General features: G+C 45.4%; 1 pseudogene; it reads right to left on the reverse strand.

Moving 5' to 3' along the window:
* Positions 1–369: 369 nt before the first annotated feature.
* LOC132508147 (EKC/KEOPS complex subunit TPRKB-like) lies at positions 370–947 on the reverse strand (annotated as a pseudogene).
* Positions 948–7,970: the final 7,023 nt, after the last annotated feature.

A 7,970-nucleotide genomic window follows, 5' to 3' on the forward strand; every position in this document is an offset into this window, starting at 1 on the left:
TGTAAGAGTGCTCTGCTGACAATGTAGTTTTTTGTTTTTGTTTTTCTGAGTGAATTAATAACTAAGCCCCTTAGGCAGAACTAGATTCTCACATGTGTAGTTAGGAGAAAAATACACATGTGGGTAGCAGCCTCAGCATGGAGACTTACAAAGCACAGCCCGGATGCTTGGCTCGCTCGTTGCTGCATAGGAGCTGGACCAGGATGAGGTCAGGTCAGTGTTGAAGATAGACTGGGTGGGGGGGACTGTCACCCCTGGAGTCCAGCCTCGCTGCGGGGGACGCCACGGGAGGAGAGAGACTGGTGGGCAGGGCAGCAGCAGGGGGCCTTTTTTTTATAATTGCTGAAAATTTTTAATATTTCTTTCATTTCACAAAGCATCTTTTGTTGACATTCAGCAAATGATACCACCCAATAATGTCCCAATACTTTCTTCTTGTGAAGAGAGTTCATATATCTTTTTGACTTCCGTAATATTTGTTGTTTCAGGGAGATTTTTGAGAGAAACTTGATGACCTTCTACCTGAGATGTTAGGTCTTCTTGAGTTATTTTTCTCCCTCTTCACTGTAAGCAATCAGAGATGAAGTGTCATTTGCCGAGATACCACAGTTTTTCACGGCCTCTGAAATACTGTTATTTGGGGAAAGACTGAAAATAATTTCAGTAGATAGAGTTCTTGTCTTCATTCTTCCCAGTTTGTAGAGGTGAACTGCTTTGTTTACTGCCACAAGTATCTGAAATGCATCGACAATCACTGTAGGATTTATTAATGAGCCGTCAATGGCACCTTCCATGGCCTTTTTTCTCAAGTCTCCAGCATTTTTCACATCTTTAAATAACAGAAGCATCACCCTGTATTCGGGAAATAGGTCCAGCTGTTGTGTTAACTGCATTTCATCGATAAGCAGGATTCAGCGCGCCCAGAACCCAGGACTAGCTCCCTATTCTACGAGCTCCTCTGTCACAACTTTGGTGAGTCGCAAGGATGATGTATCGTCAGCTGATACATCAGGGAGAGACTAAGCCGATCATTGCCGGGCTGCATCCCAGGGCTGGACCTCGTGAGGCGCTCGATAAACGAGGACGCCGAGAATCACATCCGTTGTCTAGAAAATGGGTGCCGGGACTGCCAGGGGCCCTCTTTTTTATTGAGCAGCTACTGCATCCTGTGTGTTGTGCTCTGTTCGTCACACCTGTCCCCTCCTGTCCTGTCCTCCTTACCAGGGTGCTGAGTAGAACTTTTCCATAGGAAAGGGTGCCATGTAGTCTAATCACAAAACTTGGCATTAAAATTACTTTCCAGGGCTTCCCTGGTGGCGCAGTGGTTGAGAGTCCGCCTGCCGCGATGCAGGGGCACGGGTTCGTGCCCCGGTCCGGGAGGATCCCACATGCCGCGGAGCGGCTGGGCCCGTGAGCCATGGCCCCTGAGCCTGTGCGTCCGGAGCCTGTGCTCCGCAACGGGAGAGGCCACAGCAGTGAGAGTCCCGCGTACCTCAAAAAAAAAATTACTTTCCAAAGATGCCGTAAGAGTGCTTCTCTTTTGTCTCAGATTATTAGCAGGACCTAGAAGTTTGATAGCTGAGACCTGGGATGCCTAATTTGTCCAGCTCGGTGCTGGGCCTGACTCACTGGATGGGCTTAGTGAAATCATTTTCCATCTTTGAGTGAGTTTCCTTGCTGTTAAGACAAAAACTAAAAATACATATTGTCTTCATGGGTTATGGTAAGGACTAGCTGAGTAATCTTTACTAAGAAATTGCAACTTTTTAAAGGAAAAAAGATATTTCATCACAGAGGAAATCTGTTTGGGAGTTGCCTGATCCTAAAGTGATATGATATCAAATAAAAAACGTTCTCCAGCCTCCTCAGTTAAACCTGGACTCACTCCAGGTTGCTTGATGTGGGCTTGGAAATGGTACAGTGCCACGAGCAGCCTGATCACTGCACCGGGCTTCCAGAGGACACGGTGTGCTCAGGAGGGGGCAGTCTGTCTTATGCGCCTCCCCGTGGAGCTTCCCCCCTCCTCCTGCACCACCAAGCTCACTCTCGCACGAGCAAATTCCACTGCCCGTTTTTCTTCGAAATTTATATGACCCCATTTTTTTGGCTGCAGACACATCTAGTTTGAGAAGCAGTGGCTTTTCTCATTTTAAACAGGAAATGCTGCACCACTTACATTATTTTTTTTTATACTTTTATTCCTCCCTTTAACTTGAGCAGCAGATTCTCATAGCTAAGAAGGTTTCAAGAGGCAGATTAGAAGAGTAGATAAAGGGCTTCCCTGGTGGTGCAGTGGTTGAGAGTCCGCCCGCCGATGCAGGGGACACGGGTTCGAGCCCCAGTCCGCGAAGATCCCACATGCCGCGGAGCAGCTGGGCCCGTGAGCCATGGCCGCTGAGCCTGCGCGTCCGGAGCCTGTGCTCCGCAGTGGGAGAGGCCACAACAGTGAGAGGCCCCCGTACCGCAAAAACAAACAAACAAACAAACGAAAACAAAAAAAAGAAGAGTAGATAAAGCCTGCATGTGGAAGGCAAGAGGTGAACTCGTCTACCGACTCTCTCACCGCCTTGGACGCGTAGAGGCGCTCTCAGAGGGAAATGGACAACCAAGGCAATGTCAAGGTCAGCCTGCACCTGCCCCCACTGCCCAAACAACTGAGCGTTGGGACGGAGGGCTCGGCTGAGGCCTCTCCTGGCCACTCACTGCCCTTCAGGAGAGACTCAGAACCTGATTCTTCCACCTCTTCCTGGCGTTTGCCTTCGTTCTGACACATCTGACCCCGTGACCTCTTAGCTCCGTGACCCAGTGACCTTATTCTCTAATGTTCACGGCTTCCTGTTCTCACGGTGCAGAATGTGAAGTCTGAACCACATTATCTCTTGAAACTGCTCCACCTCCAAAATCACGAATTCAGACATCCTCCTTGCTGGTCACAAAGCCTGTTCCTACCTCTTCTTGGGCGGAGATTCCCGCCAGCACCGTCCTTCGACCGCGGGGCGCCTTCCACGCTCTGCGCCATCTCCCTGTTTGTGGGTCGCTCCTCCGTTAACTTTGCCAGAACTCAGGTCGGATGCTGTGCCTCCTCCAGCCACCACTTTCTTGCAGGCTCTAAGCTCACGGGCCCTATTTTTTCTTGCACATGCCTGGCAAAGTTGAGGTGGGATGAACCCGACTATACTCACCATCTGTCCTTGCACCTGGCAGCTGGGCACTGCTGGAGGAAAGGTCCCCAGCCACGCACACTGGTATCACTACGCGCCCTGGACCACCAACCTCAGGGGGGCTCCTTTTGCTGGCAATCTCACCATGCTTCTGTGATCTGCTTACACTCCAGCCTCCGAAAAAACTTTTCAAACATTTTCTATCATTTCCTTCAACCTCAAATATGCCCCACCTCTCCTTCATTGACTTTGGTTTTCATTTTTGTTTCATGAAACATAGAAATATCAGACGAGATCTCTCGGATTTTGGGCCGCCAAATCTGTACCGTCACCTGCACCTGTCCTAGTTTTCCTCTCCTCTTGATACAACCGAGTGGCCGTTCCTCCTCTAAAGAATTACTTTAATCCTGCTCTGGTCCCGAAGATACGGAGAAGTGGTTTACGGTGGCAGCCATGTGGAGGTCATTGATGACCCCTGAGAAAGCCACATGGAAGGTGCTAGAAGGTGAAGAAAACAACAAGACAGCTACAGACAACTCATTTGAGAAACTTGATTACGAAGGGAGGAAATTACTTACTGTTTTCTCCCAAACTTTAGGCTCTCAGCTATCGCCTACATCCTCCCCTCCTTCCTCTCTACCCAGTCCCTTCCACCCTCGACCTGTGTCACCTACACAATAGTAGCGGCAGCTAGAAAAGCAAGAAACAGAAACCACCCTTCAACCTTGCATCTCTCAGCTATTGGCCTACTTGTTGCTTCTCTTCATGATACAATTTCTCCAGAGTCCTGCAGGTTTGGAGAAAGTAACTTCCAAAGAAGATGATAGAATCAGTTTAACAGACCAACTCCACATTTACTGACTGCGTACTCTGTGCGAGGCTCTGGGTTCAGTAGTGGAACTTCCTGGTTCCATAAGACCCAGCTCTGTTCTCCAGACCTGCAGCTTGGCCCTGTGAAAAGGCAATGGTGATACATCGCTACCAGCAGTTGGTGAGGCCGGCAGGGCCCAGGGGGCACAAGGGAAGAAGGAAGATGAACCCTCTCTGCAGGGGTCTGGAATGGTGATGCCCAAGCTGGGGTTTGAGGGGTGAAGTGGAGTGGCTGAAAGGCAAGGAACACGTTCCAGCCAGTGAAAACATGTGCCCAGAAAACATGTGCCCAGATTCCTGCAGGGAACCTTGTGCAGAAGCCTGGGGAGGAGGTGATGATGGAGGTGGGGGAGATGGGGCTGGAAAGATGTATAGATGGATAGACAGATAGATGATTAGATGGATAGATGGGTAGATGGAAAGATGGACAGATGGATAGATGGACAGATGTGCAGATGGTTAGATGGATAGATGGAAAGATGGTTAGATGGAAAGGTGGACAGATGGACAGATGGTTAGATGGATAGATGGTTAGATGGATAGATGGAAAGACGGGAAGATGGAAAGATGGTAGGTGGATAGATGGATAGATGGATACATCTCTGACCAGGAATGCAGAGGGGCTCACACAGAGGATGCCGGCCTCTTAGCCTCTTTCTCCAGCCCCAAGGACATCAGAATCGCTGCATTCGATCTAGGTGTGGTCCTAGGTGTTAGCAGGTGCTGAATAAATGAAGAATGACTGAATGTTCTCTCATGAAAACTACCACATTATTGGTGGTGTTTAAATTAAAAGTGCTAATGTATCTAAACTGCTTAGAACACGGTCAGGCACAGAGTGTGAGAGGCAGTGGAGCGTAATGGTTAGGGCACCACTCTATGGGACTAGGTACCCAGGGTTTATGTCCTGGCTTCACTACTTACCATGACTTTAACCAAGTTACTTAACTGTAATTCTTATAGTATATAATTCACAAGGTTATCATGAGGGTTAAATGAGTTTATATGTGTAAAGCACTTAATGCTTTGTAACAATTCATAATAATTGTTCACAATTACTATTAATAGTCTGGTTAATTATTTTTAATAATTTAAATTATGATTAAATAATTATTGACCATTATGAAATACCCTAAGAGTTCTGATTCCTAAAGCCCCCCTCTCCCAATTCATTCTTTTCCTGGCATACCTTTTGCTAAATTGGGGGATTCAGATCACTCATTAAGTGTGTCTATCAGCTGATGGAAGACTACTTACATGTTTGACACCAGCATGGAAAACTGGTAACGGCCATCCATAGACTGAACATCATGATATAACAAAGTCTAGTAGCCTTTCTTCCTCATTTAAAGTATGATTGAATAATTCACATATAAACTGGAATTATGTTCTGGAAGGCTAAAGGAAGAAATAACTGCTCTAGGGACTTCCCTGGTGGCACAGTGGTTAAGAATACACCTGCCGATGCCGGGGACATGGGTTCCAGCCCTGGTCTGGAAAGATCCCACACACCGTGGAGCAACTAAGCCCGTGCGCCACAACTACTGAGACTGCGTTCTAGAGCCCGCGAGCCACAACTACTGAGGCCGCGTGCCACAACTACTGAAGCCCACGCGCCTAAAGCCTGTGCTCCGCAACAAGAGAAGCCACCGCAATGAGAAACTCGCGCACCACAATGAAGAGTAGCCCCCACTCGCCGCAACTAGAGAAAGCCCACACGCAGCAACGAAGGCCCAACGCAGCCAAAAATAAAAATTAATTTAAAAAAAAAGAAAGAAAGAAAGAACTGTTCTAGGTGTATACTCTGGAGGGTTCGCATGACATTCTCCCCATATTTTTTGTTTATTGTCATGTCAGCTTTCAGATTTGCGGTTCAACTAGTCCAAAGAGCACGTATTTTTATATTCTGAAAAATTGTATCAACCAACAGTGTAAAACAACAGAAACCGGTTGCAAAGCTTTCACTTTTAAAGAGTTTCCAAGCACCCTGCCCTTTTCCTAAAGGACTCTTTTCCCTTTTATGGATGAGCACCGGGCTCCAAGACAGTGTAAATAGAACTTCCTGTTCCAGGGAAGTGCTGGCTCCTGCAGAAGCCCAGGGCTCCTTTGGGAAAAGTTGATAGGAACGAGGAGCTGTGTGTGACCTGAGGCACGGGAGTCAGCTGAGCCAGCAGGAGGGAAGCACATTTAACAGCCCCTTTGTGCAGACCGAGGTCCCAGAAGCACTTCTGGGAAAGTAAGTCTGGTGCCATGCACACAGTCCTTGTGAAGAATGGCAGGGAAGCTGGCCCAGCTGGAGAAGGACGTTCCCAGATTAGACGCCCAAACCTTGGACCTGACTGCTTTGGGGAACTGAGATATGTCTGCAATTCCCACAATTTGGGACTCCTGTGTTTGACATGAGTAGAGATTTAAAAATCAGAAAAAAAAAAAAAAAAAAAAAGGATTCTGCACACCCTAACTCTAGTCCAGTAGGAAATATTTTTTAGGGGGCTTACTGTTTACACATGAAGGACATGAAAATTAAAATCTATTTTCCTTCTTTCTTGACCTTAATATTTTCCTATACTTTTATAATAATAAAAAATTATTTATTCATGGTTGAGTTGCTGTGTAATTCATTCTGATAATTTTGATCTTTGACTCTTGTGCATTTCACAATCTCATCAATGGTGGCAAGAAAATAAATCAAAATAGTATAATGAATCCTTTTAGACTTACAATGATATTATGACAATTATAAATATTATTTTGATGGTAGCTAACGTTTGCTGAGCACTGGCTTTAAGTCAAGAGTCTCCATCAGTAAAAAACTGTTTGAGCATGAACCAACAAATTGTGTTTGCTAATTCAATGTAAAATATGCAAATACACCACCATCCCGTTATACTGTGTACACTTATAAAGCATAAATAAAAATACAAATGAGAGGAGTGACGTGAATAAACAAATAGAAGTTCTTATGTTTCCTTTTTGCATGATGGTAGTTTGTGTACTGATGGAGTATGGACACGCCAATTTGAAGACCACTCTGCAAACAGTGTTATTATTCCCATTTTAAAGATGTGCACACTGAGGGGGTACAGAGGTGAAGCCCTTGCCCAAGGTCACTGGGGTACCACTGTGGGAAAGGCTACTGGCTGCTGTGCCGTCCCTGTGACCTCGTGACCTCTCTCATTTCTGTAGCTACTGCAGCTGCACTTCCAGGAAGCTGCACCGTCATGCTAGTGTATTCCTATTTCTGTTCCTTCTCAATCTGCATATTAGATGCATGTACTTAGGGTGTCCAGATGTGTTTTAGTCTTATCATCTGAGATCTTTAAAACACATTGAATCAATTTGTAACTTTATCCTTGGGTCCAGACATAAGGATTTCAGAATGAATTGAGATTCTTCATCTGAAACTTTCTTTCTTAATCAAGGAACGAAGCCCAGTTATTGGGTTTGCTGTGGTTAAGAGTAGCATGGAATTAAAATTGGAATTAAGAAAATGATTCAATTTAGAATAGCTTCAAAAAAAGGAAAAAAATGTTTAGAAATAAGGAAAGCAGTGCAAAACTTGTACCCTGAAGACTACAGAACATTGTTAAAATTTTTTTTTAAGTTTTAAATAAATGAAAAGATATCCCATGTTCATGGATTGGAAGACTTACTGTTGCTAAGATAGCAATACTGCCCAAATTGACCTACAGAGTCAACTCAATTCCTATCAAATCCCAGCTGGCTTATTAGAAAAAAATTATCAGCTGATCCTGAAATTCATATGGAAATTCAAGGGACCAAGAGAAACCAAAACAATCCTGGAAAAAGAACAAAGTTGGAGGATTCACACTTCCCAATTTCAAAACTTACAACAGAACAACAGCAATCAAGATAGTGTGGTACTTGGCATAAGGCTGGACATAACAGATCAGCAGAATAAAATGGAGAGTCCAGAAA

The sequence above is a fragment of the Lagenorhynchus albirostris genome, chromosome 17 (genome assembly GCF_949774975.1).
Source record: "Lagenorhynchus albirostris chromosome 17, mLagAlb1.1, whole genome shotgun sequence".
NCBI classification, from domain to species: domain Eukaryota; kingdom Metazoa; phylum Chordata; class Mammalia; order Artiodactyla; family Delphinidae; genus Lagenorhynchus; species Lagenorhynchus albirostris.